At 53.8% G+C, this 23,233-nt stretch overlaps 1 protein-coding gene across 50 annotated transcripts in view; it reads left to right on the top strand.

The window, feature by feature from the left end:
• The window catches only part of CELF4 (CUGBP Elav-like family member 4), a 297,253-nt gene that overhangs the window by 239,116 nt on the left and 34,904 nt on the right, over positions 1-23,233 (top strand). The window lies entirely within an intron of this gene.

Here is a 23,233-nt window from a genome sequence, read left to right as displayed (position 1 = left end):
ATGGAAACTAGGATCCCTCAATGCTGAGAAGTCCTTGATGGAGGCTTAGGGCATGACCTTGGGGCCGTGCATATAAAGGACCTCATATAAAGGAGCTCGGGGCATGTGGAGGGAGAGCGGTGATAAGGCACCCTGGGCTCAGGAGAGGGGGCTTGTGGGGATTTTGAGCCCAAGTCCAGTTGTTGGAACACCTGCTGCCTGACGGGGTTCTGAGAAGGGTGGAAAGGTGTCAGGTGGGCAAGAGACTGGTCTGAAGTGATGAGCTTCCTGCAGAGAGCGAGGTGCCACAGGGACAGAGCAAAGAGCAGCATGGGGCAGGGCAGGACATGAGCCACCATCCCGGCTTGGCCTCTCCTCCTCCGGCTCCTCACAAGCCTCCACCAGATTGGCATTCCTCAAACCAACTTGATACTCTCCCCAAATTGAAGAATCTAGAATATTTCCCTATTTTCTGTTCTCTCTGACTGACTTTCAAGAGTTTCCCTCAATCCAGCCCCAGCTGTTCATCCCCTCCATCATGAGTGTAGGGTAGACATGGAGTTTCTCAGGCATTGAAGCATGAAGAGGTCTAATGTGACTCACCTTGCAGTACGGTCATCTTAAGAGAAGAATGCTGTCCAGAATAAAGGAGGTGATGGTTCTACGTGTATTGATAAGAACACACCCCCATTTTACAAATGAGGCACTTGAGGTTCAAAAGAACTAAATGATTTGCTTATGATCACACAAAAATAATAATAATTGGATTGGAACCCAGATGTGCATGACTCTGAAGTCTTGGCTGTAAGCCCCTTCTCTCTTCATTCATTCTCCCAATCCTGCCCAGCCACAAACCCAGCTCAAAGCTCAAAGCCTCCCTCCTCTAGAAAGCCTCCCTTGCTTGCATCAGCCCTCCCTGACCTCTCCCACCCTCTGCACAATCCTTTTTGTGCGAGTGTGTGCAGCTTGCTCTTCAGTAAGGCCACAAGTTCCCTAAAGGTCAGAGAGTAGCCCCAGTCCACACATCTTCCTGTGGATCCTCCCCAGAGCCAGACCCAGGTGGGGGAACCAGGGCAGGCCCACCTTCCCACATCAGTGTCGTACCTCCTCCTCTGCCTGCACGGGCCCAGAGCAGGCAGGCAGCCTGGACAGTGGAGGCAAGGGCAGCAGAGCAGGGAGAAGGTGGAAGGTGGAAGCATGCCTTGCCAGGGGGACATACGCGCTCCGTGATGTATAGGAACGAGAGAGTGCATCGTTTTCCATACTGTGTCACAAATATCATATTTATAACATCAATTAAATGCCGGTGACTTCAATCATTTATAATAGAGACACAGCCACTCAGTGAACCATTAGCAGAGTCAGCGCCTTCTCCTCCTAGCAGGGTCGGACTGAGGGATGGCTCAGCCTGGGCTGGGTTCCCAGTATTTCCCTGGAGGGGCTCCCGGGGCTCATGGAGTGGGAGAAGGGGCGACATGGAGCAGGAGAGCCCCCACCTGGGGAGGTGCGGCCCAGGCAAGGCTGAGTTGGGAGAAACCATTTGCTCCCACCTGCTGCCTTGCATGAGCCCCCAGTGCAATGAGCTGGAGGGAGAAGGATCCTCAGGGCTGTCCTGGGCTTGCTCCTCCAAGAGCACTTACCCCACAAACTTTACTGCTGGGACCGGAGCCATGCCTGGGGGCTATGGGAGGTTACAGGCCCTGCGCTCTGGAAATGCTGTGGTGGATGAGGTGCAGGGGTGCGGGACGCAGGGCCGCAAGCTCTCAGTGCAGCGGTGCAGAACGCAGGGCCACAAGCCATCTACGAGCACCTACAGTGGCAGGGGAACCACGCCCATCTCTATTTCTTGCACATCAGCTATGGTGGAAGAGAGACGAGGACTCGGGCAGGGACACGATTGGGTGAGGACACGGGGAGATGTGGGAGCTCCTGCAGCGGCCCTCACCCTCACCAGGGCAATTTGTCTCCATCCCCTGTCCCTTCTGAGCCTCCTTCTCTCTCTGAGGACCTACTGCCCCCATCCTTTCCATTTCCGTGCCTCCACCTGTGTCCCCACAGCCCATCCTCCACATGGTGGCCCCATCAGAGCCCATCTCTTCACCACATAAACTCCCCAGAGGCTTCCCATCTTCTCTCTCAGATAGGAGTCTAAGGCCCTCACCTGCGCGGGCCCTGCTGTTCCCATGACTCTACCGCGGCCACCCTCTCCCTCGATCTCGTCCTCAGACACCCCTGCTCCCCCGTGGCACCAGCTTCTCCCTTTGCCAGCGCCTCTCCCTTATACCACTGCTCATCAGGTCTCAGCTTCTGTGTCCCTCTCACCGAGGCCTGTCCTGATTTGCCAACTAACCGCAGCCCCAGGTCCCCCATGTGACACCGTGTCTTATTATATTCCTGGCACAGACCGCTACCTGATCTCTTCTATTTCTCCTCCTCTCCTCCCCACTTAAAGGTGAGCCCCACGCAGACAGGGACTCTATTTGGTATGTGGCACCTTGCAGGTGCCTGACCCAGAGCAGGCTGTCGGGAAATGAATGGGAGAGTGCACAGGACAGGGACCCACAGGGACAGTGCTAGGAAAGTAGTGGGGTGCAGGATCCAAAGTGGTGGGGTGTGGGGTACAGTCAGTGAATGTCTGCAACAGCAGGAGTTACATATACCAGGCCCTGGGCCAGATGCTTAGGGGTCAGAGGAGAGGGGGCAGGTCCCACCTTCAAGGAACCTCAAGGAACAGAGGGAGCCCTGGGTTCAGGTCTTCCTTGTGGGCTGGGGAAGCTGGGGAGGGATTCCTGGTGACCAGGGAGCTTTCAGAGGATCCAGAAAACTGGAGGCTCCAGGTGGTGGAGGGGAGTGGGGTCTGGGTTCCAGGCCCTGGGACAGCCTGACAGCAGCTGGGAGAGGATGGGCCACAGTAGGGTGTGCTTTGGAGGGGAGGGGGAGACCTGCACAGGCCCACGAGGAATCTGGAAAGGGAGAGTCAAAGGCAGGGAAGCGCAGGGCTGGAAACGCGACTCAGTAGGCCTGGCCGGCTTCCAGAAAACTCTGTGCAATCAACCAGAGAAACACATTTGAGAAAACAGAATTGTGAGAGTAACTTTGAAGCCTCGGTTGCCATGGGAACATATCTGTAAATACTTAACTGCAAACGTTAAGTGAGTGACACAGGGGAGTGGGTGGGGAGCTAGGAGCAGGAAGGCACCAGCCCTGGCCTCGGGAGCCCCTCCCCTCCCTCACTCCTCGCTCTGGGGTCTCTGCCTTGGACCCTCTAACTTTCACCCTTCCCCTTGCTCCTCCTCGTTCCCCTGAACCCCACCCTCAGAGGGGGAGGATTCCAAGTGTTCCCTGAGACTCCCTTTCTGCGGTAGTGCTGCCTGATCTCTGGGTCCCATGCTGGGCCCCTGGGACCCTCAGTCCTGTGAGCTATCCAGCCCAGAGGTGCCAGGCCTGGCCATTCACTTTCCCTCTCCCCTCCTCACTCCTGAGGGACAGGCACAGTGAAGCGGCATAGAAACAGGAAGTCTTTGTAACAGGTATGTGTAAGAGACCCAGATGTTTTGCCTGAAGGAAATCTTGGTCCAGTTTGCTGCTTCAGGACCTCCCCTTCTCCACTGCCCCTCCACTGGTCCATCTGGTCAAGACTACTCACGCCCTTTTGCTCAGGGCTCTGCCGTGGCCCTGTGACTGTGTGGGGGCCTTATCCCAGACCTGCTGTGCTTGCCCTGGTCCTGCCTAGAGGTTCTTAACCTTTCTGGATGATAGACCCCCTTGGGAAACTGAAGGAAGCCTTTCATCAGTCAGTTGTTCCACAGAAAGTTAACAGCCAGGCCTTGTGCTAAGTACTGGGCGATCTCTACCCTCCCAGGACTTATAAAATTGGGGGACGGGGGAGGTAGTAAGCAAAAACCGCAATCAAAAGCAAGGGCTTCAGCTTGTCAGCCAGTGTTCAAGGTCAGGACGGGGCCCCGCATGGCCCGAGATGGATGAGGGAAGAGAGAGAAGTAGTCGGGGGAAAGGGTGGGTTTGGACCCTGTGTAGGACCTTGTAAGCCAATTTAAAGGTTTTGGGTTTTATGCAGAGTGAAACAGGAAGCCACTGGGGGCTTTGAGCCGAGGAAGGACATACTCTATTCCAACTGGCTGCTGTGTAGAGACAGACTATAGAGGACGAGGGAGAGGCAAGGGACACTTGGGAGGTTATTGCAGTGACCAAAGAGAGATGGACATGGCTCGGACCAAGACAGTGGGTTTTGTGGTGAGAAAAAACATGGTCGTCGGAAGAGGGAACGTTTGCACACCCTTAGGCCATTTTCTACACTCCTTTAAGATGCTCCTAGACTCCAAGGCTCAGCCACAGTCTCTTTGAGGTCCTGTGGTTCAGACCCCACCTTCCTTCCTGGGTCTCCCCCACTCCAGAGGACACCTCTAATCTTTAGCTCATCTGTGGAGCTGAGGTTAGCAGATCCTTTGTGAGCCCAGTGTCGGCCAGGCCGCCTTCCCAGCTCCCACAAAAGGAGGGCAGTTAGCAGTAGAACTACATACTGTTAGTGGCAGCATCCCTGCCCAACACCCAGCAGGCCCTGCTGAACGGCTGGTGAATTGATGGGCCAGAAGGCGCTTGGGTGGCCCAGGCACCCTTGGGTGGTCTGTGATGAACCTCACAGACATTATGCTGAGTCAAAGAAGCCAGACACAAATGAGTACATTCTGTATGAAGTTCTAGAACAGGCAAAACCAACTGTGCTGACAAAAGTCAGAACACTGGGTGCCTTTGAGGAGACTGGGATGCTTCCTGGAAATGGTCATGAGGGAAACTTCTAGGGAGATGGAAATGTTCTATATCTTGGTAGGGGTGTGGGGTACATGCACGTTCGTATTTCTCAAAACTTACTAAATTACACACCCAAGATGTATATGTTTCACTGTTGATAAATTTTATCTTTAAAAAAAGGAGACCTAAGAAGGATGGTTGTGGCCCAGACAGAAGTAGGAGGGGTCAGCTGCCTAAGAGGATACTCTGTCTTTTGGGGAAAATGGTCCCCCCTACCCTGTCGTCAAGTGCTCTGAGGCAGCTGCAGGCAGGAGGAATGTGATCTGATAAAGGAATTCGTGTTGAAGTGTTAGAGGTTGACTCCAGGGAGAAAGTGATTTTGCATTTTAACTTTTTTTTTTTTTTTTAACTTTTTTTTTTTTTTTTCAACGTTTATTTATTTTTGGGACAGAGAGAGACAGAGCATGAACGGGGGAGGGGCAGAGAGAGAGGGAGACACAGAATCGGAAACAGGCTCCAGGCTCTGAGCCATCAGCCCAGAGCCCGATGCGGGGCTCGAACTCACGGACCGCGAGATCGTGACCTGGCTGAAGTCGGACGCTTAACCGACTGCGCCACCCAGGCGCCCCGATTTTGCATTTTAAAAGTGAATTCTGCAGACCGCAGTGCTTTACCTCAAGAGAAGATTCTAATGGTGGGATTGAAGACCCCTTGGCAGGCGGTGGCTAGGAGCCTCCCAGTGCCCTCACCCACCTGTCACACCTCACAGATGGTCTGCTCTGTGAACACAATGGGCCAGAGGTGGGGTGAGGAGAGTAGTTTATAATCATCTTCCCCTTCCAGGTGCCTCTCCACTGGCCTCCCTTCCCCCCACCATCTGGTTTTTGCCTCCCCCTGCTACCCTCTTATCCCACCCTGGCTGTTGATGTTGCCCTAAGTGATCTCTGGTCCAGGTCAGAGCTTTAACAGAGTCTGGTTTCAGTCTGGTGTTTCTCATCCCGCCCATGGGTCTACGGGAAAAGGCCAGAGCAAGGATTCTGCTTTCAGATTTGGCCCTAGGCTGGGGATGATGTTGGACCATGAGTGGGGCCAGAGCCATGGGCTGCCTCCTGGGTGGGGCATTGGTGTCAACTGGGGCAGTCAGGGAGGGCCTCAAGGGAGGGGTGTTACACGGGGAGGGAGCACAAAGATCAGCATGGGAGGAAGGCAGCATGAAACTAGGTTGCCCATAAATTCCAATGTGCCAGGACAGGTCCAGAGTTGCCAATGGTTGTGGATGAATTATTTTTAAAAATTTTTTTAAAGTTTATTTATTTATTTTGAGAGAGAGCAAGCATGAGCAGGGGGGTGTCAGAGAGAGAGGGAGAGAGAGAAGCAGAAGCAGGCTCCTCGCTCTGTCAGCGTGGAGCCTGACGTGGGGCTCAATCTCACCAATTGTAAGATCATAACCTGAGCTGAAACCAAGAATCCATCGCTTAACCGACTGAGTCACTCATCCCTGTCCTGGATGAATTATTAATAGTGTCCCCTTTCAACCTCCCAAGGGTCCCAGTTTGGACAATAAATTATATGATACCCAATAGGTTAAAAACAAACAAAAAAGATGACTAAAGGGCACAGCCAAGAGGTAGGTATGTCCATGGATATGCCAAGTGACTGGAATGTGGGGTCTTGTAGGAGACAGGAAAAAGAAAGGGACAGCAGGGAGGAAAGAGACAGGGCATGGCGGGGTCCTGAGCATCCAGAACAGACCTCCAGAGCTCCCCCAAGGGCTCCTCCCTAAGCAGGTGGTCCACAGCGATGCCACACCCCTGCACTTCCGAGAGAAGGCCAAGACCCAAGAAGTGACACAGTGGGCACAGGTTATACAGCTCACTGGTAACGAGCCAGGCTCGAACCTGGGCCCTGACCCACAGCCCGGCTCCTCTCCCACACCCCACATTAGCAGGGACCAACCCTGGGTAGAGAGTGACAGATGTGTGTCCATCCAGTGCTGGATGTTGAGGACTCCCAGGCCCACCCAGGCACTGCCAGTAGAGGTGGGGTACAAACTGTGTACCGATCCAATTCCACCCCTTCCTAATTCCTAGCTGTGCAACTGTGGGTGAGCTTCTCAATGTGACTTTATGTACCTCAGTTTCCTCATCTGGAAAACAAGCATCAAACTAGCATTTCTGATGACTGGTACATTGCAGGAACTCCGAGAATAGACACAGTCCTTTCCTGGCACCTCCAGGAGAGGACCCCTGCCCCTCGCGTGTTCCAGGTCCTCTCTATGCAGTAGTCTCTGGCCCATGCCAATGTGTGTAGCTTCTCCACAACCCTGCGTCGGGCCCTTGGCATTGAATTCAGGGAGTACCTTTTATTTACCCCCCAAATCTTCTGCAACTTCTTAACCACTCCATCCCAAACCAGATTCAAGCTCCTTCTTGAAAGCTTGCGCATCTGAGCTTCTTAGGCATCAGACATGCCTTGGGAACCGGTGACCACAGGATGACCTCCTTGAGGAGAATGGTAGGAAGAAAGCAGGCCCTTTGCAGCCCTCCTCAGTCAGCGCCTCCAGGGTCGAGATTGGGATGGGTTGAGGTAACATCTGGGAAAGACATTAGGGGAAGGAGTTTTCACAGCATGGCAAATGAGGAAGGTACAGCACAGCACAATATGAGGAATTGCCTCCCCCCTGCTTTGAGCCAGAGCCCCAGAGATAGACAAATGACCCCTGTCACCCCACACGGCCCAAAAAGACGAACACCAACCAGGCTGGGGTGGATGTCTGCCTGCCTGAGACTCACCAGTTACACCTGTGTGGGAAGCAAACCGTAAACTGGTGTCTGAGCGAAAACAGAGTTTAACTTCTGCATTGCACCTGTGTTCTCCCGCAAAGAGACTGGCCTTCAGGATAGGAAATGTAGAGAAACATTGTAAAAAGACAATGAACGTCCAAACAAGGCAAAGAGATCCAACCTAGCCCCATAATTAGATTGAATCTCCAAACTCAGCTGTGGCCCTGGGAGGGCATAAAGAATAGGCACGTGGGCTCTTGGAGCTGCTGGGGGTCACATTCAGAGGCATCATAAAGCCTGGAAATGAATGAAGCCCAAGTTTTTATTTTTTTAATTAAAAAAAAATTTTTTAAGTTTATTTATTTGTTTTGAGAGAGAAAGAGAGAGCACAAGTTGGGTAGGGGCAGAGAGAGAGGGAGAGAGAATTCCAAGCAGGCTCCGTGCTGTCAGCAAAGAGCCCAACATGGGGCTTGAACTCACAAACCATAAGATCATGACCTGAGCCAAGATCGAGGGTCGGACACTTAACTGACTGAGCCACCCAGGTGCCCTGAAGGTCCAAGTTATTAAAAGGTCAAGGTACTGGATTCCAAACATTGGAAACTTGTCAATCTTGAAGACTACCTCTGGCAAACTTCTAGAATAAATTCATCAAACTGGTGGCTCAAGAGCCCTTGAGGGAAAGTGATGATGACTTAGGAACCATGATGGTTCGCCAGAGTGAGATGGGTCAGGGGCTGGGTGCCTGTTCTGACAGGTGGGTCCTGCAGGGCCTGACCTGGCATCATGTCACCTAATGGGGGTGTGTGGTGAAGGTAACGCACAGCTAATTGGGCAGGGAAGGAGGCCTTTGTCCTTGTGGCTTCTTGCTGAACATTTTTCTCAAGGACTTGGTGGGGAGGGGTAAGTCATAGCAGCTGACTTTTTTTTTTAAGCTTATTTATTTTTGAGAGTGGGGAGAGGGGCAGAGAAAGAGGGAGAGAGAGACTCCAAAGGAGGCTGTGCACTATCAACGCAGAGCCCGATGTGGGGCTCAAACTCACAAAACTGTGAGATCATGACCTGAGCCGAAACCAAGAGTTGGACACAACCGACAGCCACCCAGGCGCCCCCATAGCAGCTGACTTTTAAATTTACTCATGCCCCATAGCCAATCTGGAGGATGAGCTGCTGGATAATACATTCAAAATCCAAAGACATTTGTACTCCAGATGCAGGATCCTGGGAGCCTCTGTGCCTGCACCTCCCCCAGCCTTGCCACAGTGATAGTACAGAGATTCCAACAGCTTCCTTTCTGAAACCTCAGCACCCACACCGGTTGTGAGATACAGAGTATTGGAACATTCTGGAAACATTGTAAAATTGTGTATTTGGGAGCTCTTGGTTGGTTGGTCGCTTGGTTGGTTGATTAGTTCCTGTGATCCTCCCTCACTGGCCCCACATGTTTTACATGGTAATGAGATAAGAATCCTTTGGGGTCCTGGGCCCCTTTGAGAATCTGCTGGAATGTATGCACTCTTTCCTTAGGAGAAATATAGATATGAAATGGTGTTAACCATTTCGGGGGGGGGGGTGTCCATAGGTGCCCTCTAGCCTGTCAGAGAACTTCTTAAGGAAACCATAGATTTTCAACAGCCAGCCCCTGCCAGGCAGCTCATCTAGGAGTCACCGGCACCTCAGCATGACAGTCTATTCCTTCCCTCATAGGGGAGGGACAGTGATCACACAAAAGCCCTTGGTGCCTATAGGGGTTAAATAGTGTCCCTCTAGGTTTCATGTCCACCTGGAACTGTGACCTGATTTGGAAATAGTCTTTGCAGATGCAATCAAGTGAAGCTGAGGTCATATTGGATGAGGGCAGGCCTTAAATCCAATAAGACTAGTGGCCTCAGAAAAAGGAGGAAATTTGAACACAGAGATACAGGACAGGCAGAATGCCATGTGACCATGGAGGCAGAGGCTGGAATGATGTGGCTACAAGACTCCACAGGAAGTGAGGAAGAAAGGAGGGATCCTCCCCTGGAACCTTTAGAGAAACCACAGGCCCAGGGTACCACCTGGGTGGCTCAGTCGGTTGAGCATCTGACTCTTGATTTCGGTTCAGGTCATGATTTCATGGTTCTCATGGTTCCTGAGATCGAGCCGTGCATTGGGCTCTGCACTGACAGCAGGGAGCCTGTTTGGGGTTCTCTCTCTTCCCCTCGCTGTCTGCCCCTCCCCCACTTACTCTCTCTCTGCCTCAAAATAAATAAATATTAAAGAAAAAAAAGAAAGAAGAAAGAAGAAAGAAAGAAAGAAAGAAAGAAAGAAAGAAAGAAAGAAAGAAAGAAAGAAATCACAGCCTTGCCAACACCTCGACTTCTGATTTCTAGTCTCTGGAACTGGGAGACAATAGGTTTCTGGTGCTTTCTGCCACCCAGTTCGTATACTCTGTTGCGGCAGCCCTAGGAAAGGAAGGCAGTGCCTGAGGGGAACAGGCAGAGAAGGATGCCCGGTGGCTTGTGGCTGGGCCTCCCCTCTTCCCTCACCAGACACCCCATGGGCTTCTGCTGGACCTGACTCTCCCCCTGAGCCACCGACGCCAGGCAGCCTCTGGGTTTTGCCCATGAGAGGGTTACAGGCCATTTGAAGAGAAGTTAGAAATCCCAGCACATCCGTCTTAATAAGTTTTACCACAGCTTGCTAGTTTAAACTAATGACTAATTTATTGTATAAAATACCAGCAGTGTATTTTTTTATTTTGTTAATTAATTATCTCCAGCAAAGGTGAAATTTATAAAAAATGTCCAGGAACGATACACATTGTGAAATCACCTTGCAGCAGGAGATGAAATTATTACTAATATGGGATCAAATTATTACTATATTGACTTAGTTACTTTATGACGTTGTAATGGATTTCTTCATTATTTTCTCGGGATTGTGGCATTCATGACTGTATTAAAGTCTGTTAATCTATGCAAATATCATTAGACACCACTAATAACCAGGCAACTTTCTTCCATTTCAGGGAATGTGCTAAGTACTTGGCCTGTGTGGGTCACTTCCGGGCAGCAAGGAAGGAGAAAAGGCAGACAGCAGGCAGTTCTGGAAACCCACTCCGAGCACAGCTTCCCTCCCCCAAGGCAGAATGGGTGGGCGTTTCTACAGGGTGGTTTGGGAGTCTCAGAAGGTTTTCAAGCCATTATACATCTTCCCCTGCTGTCTAGAGGGCCTGACTTGTCACATGAATGTCCATTCCTTTGGATTAAGGTTCTGGAGGGCCTTGTTAAAATGCACTATCCTGGAAGGAAACCCACATCAGCTCAGTATCTACCATTAGTCCTCTTGAACTGACAAGGTATTCGAGGGGACACAGGGCTCTGCTATGCTAGGACAAGGGACTGGTCAGTTTTTACAAAGGTTAGAAAGAGGGCGATATCTAACTATGGGTTCTGTCTGAATAGAGTTGGCCAAAATAAGTTGTTCTCAGGGATACCTATGGATCCTCGAGACCTGGGAGGGACCTCTCCAATGCGGTGGGGTGGAGGGGGTGAGTGAGAAGTGGTAAACACGCCACGAGCTGCCCATTATTCAAAGATCCCAAATCTCCATGGCCTCACCCACTGGGTCCTTAGGTCAGCCAATGCTACAGGCCCAATTATCCTATAGCCCAGCTGAGGTGGTGAGGCCAGGCCGAGCCCTCTGCCCTGTCCGAAGAGCTGTCACGCTGATGGGAACCAAATCCAGGCTCCTACCCTCCAGGCCATGGAGGACTCCCATTTCATCTTGGTTTTCTTCTGACCCAGATCAGGGCCACCTGGGTGGCTCAGTCAGTTAAGCGTCTGACTCTTGATTTTGGCTCAGGTCATGATCTTGTGGTTTGTGGGTTCAAGCATGAGTCGGGTTCTGTACTGACAGCACAGAGCCTGCTTGGGATTCTCTCTGCCCCTCCTCGGTGCATGCTCTCTCCAATCTCTCTCTCTCTCTCTCTCTCAAAATAAATAAATAAACTAAAAAAAAAAAAAAAAAAAGGTAGACCCCGATCACACGAGGGTGAGGCCAGGCTCCCTTCCCCACCTTGAACATTCTCAGACTAAACCTACTCACTAATATGTGGGTTCCTAGTGCCCGTTGTTCTGCTTCTCCCAAGAGCAGAAGCGCAGACAGCGTCTTTCCTGGCTCCACCGAGATGCTGACTCACCGTGTTAACTGGAAACTGACTTGCAACTCAGTCCTTGTGACTCCCTCGGCCGCATCAAAGGATGAGCTTGAGGACCTGGAACAGAGAATAGCAGTCACTGGGCCCAGGTCACAGTTTTAGGGGACTCACCTTCCTAACTGCAGGTCCAGGGTGCGCCCCCCTATGCCCCACCATGATTGTCCCCTCTGGGTGGGTGACACTGGTCTCACAGGTAACATGGCACCAGCCCTAGGATTGGGCTGCCTCAGGGCATGTTTTGGTCCTCGGGCTCCTGCCATCTTCCTTGCATCAGCTGCCCAGACTTTTCAAGGTTAAGAGCCATTTTTAACATTAAAAATTCATCAGCACCCCTCCCCCCTTGACAGATGTTTTTCTTTGAGTATCCATTGTTTGAGAGAATGCAAAATGGCAACAACCTACCTTGAATTAGGCAGTGCTTTTAAAGGAATTGGTACATTTTTTAAATGTTTATTTATTTTTGAGAGAGAGAGAGAGAGACAGAGCACGAGCAGGGGAGGGGCAGAGAGAGAGGGAGACACAGAATCAGAAGCAGGCTCCAGGCTCTGAGCTGTCAGCACAGAGCCCGATGTGGGGCTTGAACTCAGAGACTGCGAGATCATGACCTGAGCTGAAGTTGGATGCTTAACTGACTGAGCCACCCAGGCGCCCCTGGTACTTTTAAAATTACATTTAAATTCGAAAAATTCAATGTGCATTTGAAAAATAGTCACATCTACCTAGGAGTGAAGTGTTTCTGATGCAGTCAGCAGACGAAGCTTGCGGTGTCTGGGACCCCAAGGTCAGATGGCACCACTGCCCTTGGCTATCTGGCTGCTGTGTGCTGGGAGGGGAGAAAGGGGCAGGTGGTAGGGGCAGTTGTGGCCACCAGTGGGGGGATCCAGGCTGAGAGCCGTTGTCCTCCTGTTCCCCGGGCTCCATCGGCTTCTTCAGGCTTCTCTTCCTCACTCCGAGCCCAGGGGGTGGCGGCGGGGGGGGGGGGGTCCCCTGCTTCCCACAGCCCACACACCGGGCCCTGCCGTTCATCCTATTATGATTACAGACCAACTTCCAGCTCAGCACCATCCAGCCCTTCGCCCAGACACCAGCTGCCCTCCCCACCCCACCCCCCTGCATCTCCTTTTTCTTTCTCAGGCACTACAGGCCTGAATGCTTATCTGCTCCCACTAACCAGAGGACGCTTTCTGGCAAAATCAGTCCTGTTGAGGTGACACGAGCTCCCACATTTCCAAAGCTCCCAGAAGAGGGCAGTGCTGAGTCCAAAGGCCTCTAACCCAAAGGACGGAATACCAAGCCCTGGGGCAGGCACTTGTGAACCATATTCTATTTTGCACGCCAGAGAAGGCATGGCACAGCCGTCAGAAACATCGGGTGCCAATCCCACCCAAATCACTTGCCCAGGTGGGCTTGGGTCTGTCACTCAGCCTCCGTGAGCCTCAGTTAACCGACCTGTCAAATGGGGATACAGCCGTGTTATATTGAATCATGGTAGTGGGAAGCGGGCAGGACATGTGGAAATGCCCAGGTGGCACCGAATGGACTGTCAGGATGTCCACAAAGGCAGCCAGCACCATCAGCCGTGGAAGAGTCTGACCGCGGCAGGGCAGGGAGGACTGGGAGGGGAGCCGGCATCTTGTCCTCCTCCTTCACTCGCAGTCATGCCTGCTCCAGGCAGAGTGGGCCCTGCCCGCCTCTCCCCTCCAGCTGCCCCTCAAAAGACCTGTTGGTGCGAGTGTGTGTCTTGCTTCTCAAACCGGGATTCTCCAGCTCCTTGCAAACGCACTTGTGCTGAATAAAACTCTGGATTCTCTCCTCTGTGCACCCATCCCAGGTTTCCTTCCTTATCCCCACCGCTCCCTGCCTAACTCAGCCCAGAGAAGACCGGCAGAGTGGCCTGGCCTCTGAGGTCATGCTCCCTCTCTATCAGTGCCCATCTGGCTCTGCCCTTCACGGCGGGGTCATCCAGGCTCCAGTCCAGAAGCACGTTTAGTGGAGGGGCAGATCTACTCCTGTACCTCTTGACCAGTCCCTCGAACAGAGTTTGTCGGCCAGCCGTGTGCCTGACTGGTGAATAACAGAAGGGGTGCAGAGCTGGCCTGCCGGCTGCTGAAACATGGGATTTCCCCTTTCTGGCACTCTGTGACTTACTTGGTATTGCCAACCTGAAGGCCTCAGGAGGACCCCTGAGTGACAAGAGCAGGTGCCTCTGTCGTTAGCAATGTGAGCCACACTCAACAGTTATGCTGCCACCCTTCAGCATAGTTTGCTCTGCTGAGGACATGGACGCTCCCCTCACAATCTCATTAGTCATTGGAAAGAATAATGTCTTGTAAATGTGCAGCCCTGTCCAGTTCCCAGAGCCGTGTATTCTCCTGAGCTCACCTGAGCCTCCCGAACATCCACTCTGGTGAGCAGGGCAGGGAGTGCTTTCGGCATGGTAGATGAGAGGTGGGGAGCCAGACCACCTGGGTCCAAATCCTGGACGTGCTGTTGATTAGCTATGGGACTGTCAGCAAGCTGCCAGACCTCTCCGTGCCTCAGTCTCCTCATCTGTAAATAGGGGTAACAGTGGTACATCCTCAGGAAACTAAGGTACATCCTCTTGAGCAGTGCTTGGCCCTTGGCAAGCCCTCAGCATGGATTAGCTCTCACTGTCCTCTCTGAGGGCATGATCCCTGACAGGAGGAGTGAATGGATGAATCTCTGTGTATGCCATATGGGCTGACACCAGCCATCAAACTGCAGGGGCCAGTCCTGCCTGCCACACTCCAGAAACCAACCTGCTCTGTGGGGTTGGAGCATATGACTTTGGCCTTTGGGGACCATGCACCTATGGGGGAGATGGACAGGTCTGCCCCTAGGAGGAGAGGTCCTTATCAGGTACAGTGGGGGCTCAGGAAGTGCCCTGGGCCCACCTGCAGGCTCAGGGAAGCATCAAAGAGAAGCTTCAGATGTCTGCAGGAAATGAGCCCCACTGCAACCTACAGCAAACCCATCAGAAAATATGGAGGTTCAAGAACCTGAGTTGAAAGAGAAGTTGGTTCAAGATAGGTCTTGAACAGAGCTGGGTTCCTTGTTCTTCTGAGAGCTGACACCCTAACAGGTGTGGGTGGCCATGACCAGTTTTCTGACCTTTTGCATTCAGACCCCATTATCTGAAGCCCTTAGACACATTGTAGCCATCCATCCATCCATCCACATTTACCTATTGCTGTTTACGTACCATCGACCATAAATCTATCTGCTCTCAGCAATCATTTTTCTCTCATCTGTGTATCTATCATCCAACATTTAATCTGGATATCTAGTATCTATTAATCATGTCTGCCATCCATCCATCTCTGTGTCTATCTGTAGTCCATTATCAGTCATGAGTTAACAAGGTGTGTACTTAAGCATAGACCATCTGAGCTCCATTGAGAAGGGTGTTGGGGGACAGCAGTGACTCCAGGAGGGCTAAGGGCACTGGAACAAAGATGGACAGGAAGGAAACCTGAGGGCTGATGAAAGAGGCTAGGACCTTCTCTCAGAGCAGGGCTGGCTCAGCCTCAGGTGTCAGGGCAGAGAAGGTGGGTGTGGCCCTCCCCCCCAGCACCAGTAGGCACAGAATCCTGCAGTCCCGAGGGCTGAGCTCTTGCTGGGGGCCTAGGGCCAGAGAGGTGGTGCCTGAGGGGAGATGGCCAGGAGCAGCCTGGAGAAGACTCTTCCCAGCCCTGGTTGCATGTTGGTATTATTTGAGTAGGTTTCAAAGAAACCTAAAACCAAAAACAAAAATACTGAGCTCCAGACCAGTCTATATCGCAGAAGCCGGCCCTGGGTATCTGTATTACTGAAAGCCTCCAGGTGATTTTCCGAACAGTCAGGGCCAAGAACCAACATCTTATAAGATCCAAGACCCCTGCTGTTTTTCTAGAAAGGGTGTACCAAGGAAGGAGGAGCAGGCTTTGCTCTTCTAGGGAAAGTCTTGGGCTCTGGGCAAGGCTGGGGTCTTCAGTGGGGCATGTGAGGCAACTTTCTTCTGGGCTGCCCCGAGACTCCTGCCAGGGTTTTCAGGAAGCATCACCCCCACACTGGCCTCGATGAGCCCACCCAGGCTCACCAGAAGTCCTTGTCACAGTGTCCAGGGTGGAGAATGGGCTTGGTGGCTACGGTAGTATAGCCTCTGGGTTCAAGCGTGACTACTGTTGTATTAGACAAGGTGTTTGCCCCTCCCCAGGAATACACGCGGCAGGCTGTTAGAAGTCAGAAGGCTACTCTCCTCCCTCGTCCCACAAGCAGCAAAGCCGCACCGTCAATGCTAAAACTGGGCATGGATCAGAGGGGCGGGAGCTGTGCACTGCTCCCTGGCACTGCATTATGTCTCTGACTGTGCAGGAGGTCGGGGAGGAGTGGGGGAGGGGGGGACCCATGACTAGCCACTCTCTCTAAGAGGCTGTAGGAAGTAGGGTTCTAGCTGGGAGGGTTAGGGTGAGCTTGTGGCTGGGGTAGAGGTTGGGCTGTGGCCCGGTGGTCAGGTGATTGGCAAGCAGAGTGTCTCCTCATAGCCACAGCCGCCGTGCCGCTCTGCCACTCACCTAACAAGCCTTGATCCAAAGTGACTAGAGAAGAGTGGCCCTACATGGGACTCTTACTTCTTCCCCAGTACCTGTGGCCACCTTGACTAGATTCTCTGCCCTGCCAATGAGATGTTCTTAACAGCATCCCTTGGTCTCTCCTCCTCTTGTGCCCCACCATCCTCTGGCCACCCTGCCCGTACGTGTCCCCTACAGAAGCCTCCTCTTTTTGCTGGAAGAGAGCCTTGCTCTGTCTGTCTCCTTGAGAGCTGAGGACAAACTGGCCATAATTTATGCTCCCACATGATATAAAGGGAAAAAGTCCCCATTAGGCTATAAATTATCTGTGATGGGTGAAATGCTGCAGAATGCACCAGACGCCAGTGGAAACCCCATTAGACAACAGGGTTCGGCTGCCGAGAAGTCCCCACAGAACCCCAGGCCGTCTGTCGTGCACCGTGCGCCTGATGAGGATAATGTAGCAGATCAAATGTGCGATCGGTTACCTGGAGAGATGGCTGTGCGCTGCTGCCCCAGAGAAAGGTGACTTCTACGTAGATCCACTTTGTATCCCAGGCTTCCCCTGGGAGGCCTGGTGCAGACTCGGTGCGGGATGCGGGTCGGAGAGCCAAGAGGAGGCAGCTAGGGGTGCAGGAGTGGCCTCCAGACCCCTCACCTGTACCCAACCTCCAGGGTTCAGTTCCTGCCCAACTCAGGGCCCTCATGCCTACCCATCATCTCGAAGAATGTAAGAGACAAGTGTGCAGGGGGCATTCCTGGCCCCCAGGGTGGTGACAGTCCCCAAGTTCTAGTCCTGTCTCCCAAAGCATGCTGCGAGCCCTCAATGGCACAGACCCACACCTGTGCTCCAGGCAGCCACCAGGGGGCTGGAGGGGCATGCTCTGCCCAGGGAGTGGATTCTGCCAGCAGGTCCCTTTTCCTGTGTGGGGAGGAGAGAGGACCTTACGGCCTAGACCTCAGGAAGGGGAAGGCCTGAGGACTCATCCGGAACAAGCTTCCTTCCTCGGCACCCAGGGGAGCTCAAGGCAGCGGGGCTTTGGGCAGAGGGGTGAATGAGACTGCGAAGGGCTTGTGAGGCATAAAGAGAGGCCCCCAGGCCATCAGGAATCAAGGGGAAGCCTGAGCCGGTTACAGTTACCCTGCCCGGTCCCCCTTCCAGGCGCTGAACCGAAGCCCTGGACTTGGAGAAGGAACGGGTTATTAGGCCTTTGCCAGTCGTCTGTGTGGAGATGGAGGGGTGGAGAGAAAAGAGGGAGAGAGAAGTCCAGGTAACACCGTCTTCCCCTGGAAGGAAGGTGACGGGGAGAGCTCGGCTCAGCTCAGCTCAGACCGCTGAGTATGGGTCTCAGCTTCGCCGGTGACTGAGTGTCGCATTTCTGGGAAAGATGCTTAACTCTTCTGTTTCTCGGTTTCTTCCTGTACACAGTAGAAATGATCAAATACCCACTACACCTGTCAAGTGCTTATCTCACTGCCCAGGTCATAGCGAGTGTTCAATAAATGAGAACCATGACAGTCCTCACTCTTGTGGCTGTTTTAACCACCTCCCGGAGGCAGGGAGTCAGTCTGGGGATGGAGTCGGGGTGCCTGGGGGGCAGCAGAGGTTCTGTGATGTGGGAGTTGGGTCCACAGGCTCTGTGGGGTGACTGGGGTGACACGGAGACTGGGGGGGCTGGTGCTGTGAATCGGGGAGCTAGGCCAAGCCCAGGGAGCACATGGCGGGCAGTGAGGATGGGCACAGACAAGGAGCCTACACCCAGAGTGGGAGTCCCAGGCCAAGTTTGCAGTGGTCAGAAGTGAGCGTCCAGGCCTTGGGCTTTGGGGGAGGTGTTTAGATTGCGATGGGCGGGAGAAGAGGAAGGAGGAGGAGTGTGTGTGCGTGCATACCTACGTGTGTCATTGCTGCTCCCTCGTACCACACGCCCCATCTCACCTCCTGCTTTTGCACGTACTGCTCCCTGACCTGGGATGCCTGCCCCTTGCCGGTTTAGCTGGCAACCCCTGCCCATGAATCCTTCAGGGCCCAAACTAAGCCTCTTAGACCCCTCTCCACCCCCTGGCCACACAGCTCATCACCTGCTAGGCACCTGCACTTATCAACAAGGGCCACTCATTTCCTACTTTCTGAGAACTCCTGGAGGTCGGTGCCTCGTCGCCGGCACCCACTCTCAGGCCAGCCCCATTGGAGTGCCACTCCCAATGCTCACTGGGCAAATAGGCTCATGTATTCATGTCAACAAATATTAAGTGAACATCTACTACATGCCAGGCACGTTAGGCATTGGGCGCTCAGCAATGAATGAAATGGATGGGAGGCTGGACATAAACGAGCAAAATAAGGTGATACAGGTTATGAAAAAATCCAGGGAAGAGGACAGTGAGTGTGAAGGCCGTGACTTGAACTAGCAGGTCAGAAAAGTTCAATGAGCAGGTGACATGTGATGGAAGGCTTGCAGGAGGTGAAGAGTCCTGAGGATATCTAGAACACGATCTCTGAGACAAGAGGAAGAACAGGAGGTGCAAATGCCCCAGGTGGGGGCCGGGCGGGGGGCAGAGGTGCACAGGGAGTATTCCTGAGAAAGCATGGAGGCCCAGAGGTCTGGAACGAGGGAAGGAGAGATCAGGGAGAAGTGGAGTGTGGGGTGCCTGTGCAGTCCCTTACACATCTTTAGAAGAGTGGGCTTGTGCTCAGGGACATGGGAGCCACTGTGAGGTTTGAGCTCCGCCTTGCACTTGAACTGACCCCTCTCTGGCTGCTGTGTGGAGAGCAGATAGCAGTGGGCCTGGGTGGGTGTCAAGAGACGGTGAGGAGGAGACTGACGTGGCTGGGGCCAGATCCCGAAGCACTGAGAGGCAGGAGCCGAAGGAATGCGAGTGTGTAGGGACTGGACGCAGGGCTCCTGCCTCCTCCCACCCCCAACATCAAACAGCGCCTGTCACGAGGGAGCTGGTAGATCAAGGCCTGGCACCGCCTCCCCCAGAGGCCAGAGCTGGCTGAGGGTCCTCATTTGCATCCCCGGTGGAGAGGGAGCCCCATCCCAGTCCCAGCCCCAGCAGCCTTTGATCTGGTTTGATGTCTCCCTCAGCCTCCTTCCCAGGCAAGAAGGCTTTTATCCTTGGAGGGGGAGGCAGCTCCCCCCAGCTGCCTCCCCGCTCTGGCTCTGACACCGTGCATGTTGTGGGGACCGAGGGGGCCACGACTTTTCTACTCACTGGTTCACTTCACGCTGAGAACCCACATGGGCCTGGCGGGTGACCCCATGTCCCAGGTGAAGGGACTGGCTCTCAGGAGGGTGGCCGAACCCATCACACTGCTACAGAGGGATCCATACCCAAGCCCTTAACCTGGGTGTGCAGGGAGGCTGCCGACCGCCCACGCCAACTTGAGGAGGGGGACATTGTCCAGATCCCATTATGAGAGGAGCCCCCTGCCCTGTCCTCTACCCCCTTTTTTTTGGAAGGCAGGTTTGAGGCTGCATGCTGCTCTCCTGGGGGAGGAAGGTGGGGGGCTGTACTAGGGCTGGCAAATAGGAGGCAGGGGAGGTCTTGGGACTCTGGTTGTGGGGGGAGGGGTCAGCAATCTTGAAAATGGCACAGATTTAGATTCAGGTGATTGGTTTGAGCCCCGCTTGTCCCTTGGGAGCCAGAGGTGCTTGATGGGTCTGGACCAGCAGAACTGGTGGAACTAGCACATTGCTGGGCTTGGTGTGACTTTGGGAGAAATGCCCTGTTTTGGATCAATCCAGGTGGACCTCCTGGAGGAGGCTGGGGAGCATCTCAGCTGTCCCCAAAACACTACCATTTGGTTAGGGTGGTGCAAAGGCTGGGCTGGGCAAGAATGACTTTGTTCATTTCAAAGTACCTGGGGGTCCTCTCCACACCCCTGGGGGTGAGGGTGGGCCTCCTCACCCCACCAGCTGGAGCCCCTGTGGGTGAGCAGTGGCAGTAAGGGCTGTAACCGGCACAATGAGTGCATTTACTGAGCATTCGCTCTGTGCCCGGCACTGTGCTAACACCCCGTGTACTCAGCTCATTTAACTTCTAACAGCCCTAGAAGGTGGGCACAGTTATTCTCTCCCTTTTATAAGTGAGGAAATGGGGGCCCAGGGAGGGCATATGACTCGCCCTAGGTTGATTTGACAAACAGCTTCAGTCACTGCCTGGAAGATGTCCCCCTGGCCCTCCTATCGAGTCGGTGTGCCTCCCTTGTCCCCTTCCTTTGAAGGTCCTCCCTGATTGGCGGTGAAGCTAGGGAACAGGAGTAAGCATCTTCCCCTCAGACTCACTGCCTGTGGGCCCTGGTGCGCTGAGATCATCTCCAGGGAGAGCAGATGGTTCTGGGATCCAGGAGGCACCCTGGGAGTCCCCTGGTCCCAAAGTCAACAGCCTGATAGATGCGCGAGGGCCCTGCCTGGGGTGGCCCTCAGGGCTCCACATTCTGCCAGCAGCTGAGGCAGGCACGTGGTGCACCTCAGGCTCTGGGCTCTGGCCTCACCCAGACCGCCTTTGGGTCCAAAGCCTGCAGAGCAGGACAGAAGACCTCTGGCTCCGTGATTGTGAACGGAGCATTTCTTCCTCACTCCCCAAATTGCTGTCGTTGAGTCTCTAGGGACCCGAAGGAAAGCATCTCTTGCTGGGCTGGCCTTAAATCCTGCAGCAGCCAGGCCCCCCAGTAACCCCTCTGCCCTCCCCGCCAGCTGCAGACCTCAAAGCCCCATATTCCCCACCTTGGCCCCTCACCCTGGGGTTCTCCCCAGCTCCAGGCCCCCCACCCACCCACCCTCGGCAGCTGGAGGGAAGAGAACAGTAAAAGTCTATTGTAGCCATAAAAGGCATTAACCATCTGAACACTCGTCCACAGTGCCCCAGCAGCCGTCTATCCTTAAGCAGGAAATATTGTTTAATGCCGATGGTAATGAGCGAATCAAATTTTGAAAATTAAACCGGAATTTGAGCATTAGCGCTAAGGCGCTGGCATTTGGCGTGTCAAGTGGTGCTGCTGTCACCCCCGCCCTCCCCAGTCGGGGGCCCGCTCCCCCTGCAAGCCCGCAAGATGCTCCTTGCACATCCGAGGGAGCTCAGGCACCACCGGGAAATATCCCATGAAGGAGCCTGGCCTAAACTTGCCATCTATCAGTGTCTTGCTTCTAGGTTTCCTGGGCCCTCCTTTTAAAATGCAAATCCTTCCAGCCAGAGCCCCATTCTGCCCTGACATCTTGAGTGAACGAGTGTAGGAGTTTCTTTCAGGGAGGGATTGGAAAAAGCCTAATATTCTGGCAACCAGATTCCATTGCCTTTTCATAAGCACCTATCCACCTATCTATGGCTCCTGGGAGGTGTCACCCAATGCTTTTTATAGGTTGGGAACCTGGAGCTTAATTAGATTGAGGTTCTGGGGAAATAAAAAAGACTCCTGAGGCCAGAGGAATGGGAGCTGTGTGTGTTTGTGCTGGGGCAGCAGGCAAGAGGCTGTTGGAAAGGCAAAGTCGAACTTCGGCCTGACCCCCTTACTGCCAGCCCTGTGGCCCGTAGAGACCACTGGGAGTGGGTGAAAAGAGGGGTCCCTCCCACCTCTCAGACTTTGCTCAAATGCTCTTGTGGTCTGGAGCCCCTGCACTGGTCCCCCAGAAGTGGAATCCCCAGCCCGCCTCCTCCTGGAAGCCTTCAGGGTCTAAACACTCCCCCTCCTCCCACCCCTCCACCCCTCCCCACCCTACCCCGGCCCCTCTGGTGCACAGTCCAGAGCTGTTTCCTGGCTCTCCTCTCTCATAATAAATGCTCAATAAATGCTCACGGAAGGAGTCACCAGAGGGTGAGCCTAGGCAGTAGGTCAGGTGCACTGATCCAGGCCCTTCTGAGGTGGCTGTAAACACCTCATTTGACACAGAACTGGGTACTTCTCCCCATGCATTATTTGGGGGTGCTGTAGACTATGCCTACTCCCTGGCAGTGGTCGTTGGGACACTGGGCACAGAAAGCAGAGTTGCCCTCTGCTTCAGGCAGAGCTGAGAGTAGCACCTACCTTCCACCGCCCAGCCCTTCTGGGGTGTCACACTCCTGCTCCCCAGGACCCCAGGTGCTCCCCACACCCGCAGACACAAGCACTCACTTTTTAAAAGAGCAGGGAGGCAGGAGCAAGGGGTTATAGGATTGGGAAGTCAAGAGACCCGGAGAGGCTACAACTATGTGTCTTGGAGCCCTGCGGGGAGGGCACACGAGCTCTGGGGGCCACTGCGTGGCAGCCCCAGTGGCCTTTGTCTTGTTTGGGAACTGTCTATTGCAGATGGCCTGTGTTGCCATCAGCGGATGGACGTCAGCTCCAGTGAGCCTACTGTTGCAGGCGCGGTGCCTGGAGCAGTGTCTGGTGCAGAGAAAAGGGCTCAGCAAACAATTGAATGACTAAGGAGCACGCTCCCCTTGTTCTGTCCCTTGACAGGAGGAGCCCATGTGAAGACTCGAGGGTGGGGGTGGTCTGGCACTGGGCTCAGCCCTGGGAGCCAGAATAGGAACATATTATAGTCCCCTACCTTAAGCTGGGCTCTCTTGAGGGGAAGGTACTGGGGTCCAGTCACTAGCCTCCACTTGCTCACATGTTTGGGCCCTATGACTTCCCACCCAGGGGTGTCTTCAGCCCATCTCCACCCCTGGCTCTGTGGTCTCTCCTGGCCTCACCTCCTCAGAGACACAACAACACCCCCCCCCCCCAAGGTCCTGCCGTGGGCTTAAGGCTGCGGTCTTACAGGGGAGAGTGAGAACACCACAGACTCACCATTACCCAGGGACCCTGTATCATGTCAGATAGGCAGGCTGTGGTCAGGGACTGCTTAGCCTGTCCAGGAGTCAGGGGTCTTGTGTCAATGTTGGAGAGGGTGGCTGGCTGGGGAAACTGAGTCATCCTGTGAGACTTTCACTAGGTTGGCATCAGACCC

The sequence above is a fragment of the Leopardus geoffroyi genome, chromosome D3 (genome assembly GCF_018350155.1).
Source record: "Leopardus geoffroyi isolate Oge1 chromosome D3, O.geoffroyi_Oge1_pat1.0, whole genome shotgun sequence".
In the NCBI taxonomy this organism is placed as follows: Eukaryota; Metazoa; Chordata; class Mammalia; order Carnivora; family Felidae; genus Leopardus; species Leopardus geoffroyi.
This window is presented reverse-complemented; position numbering and strand designations above follow the sequence as displayed.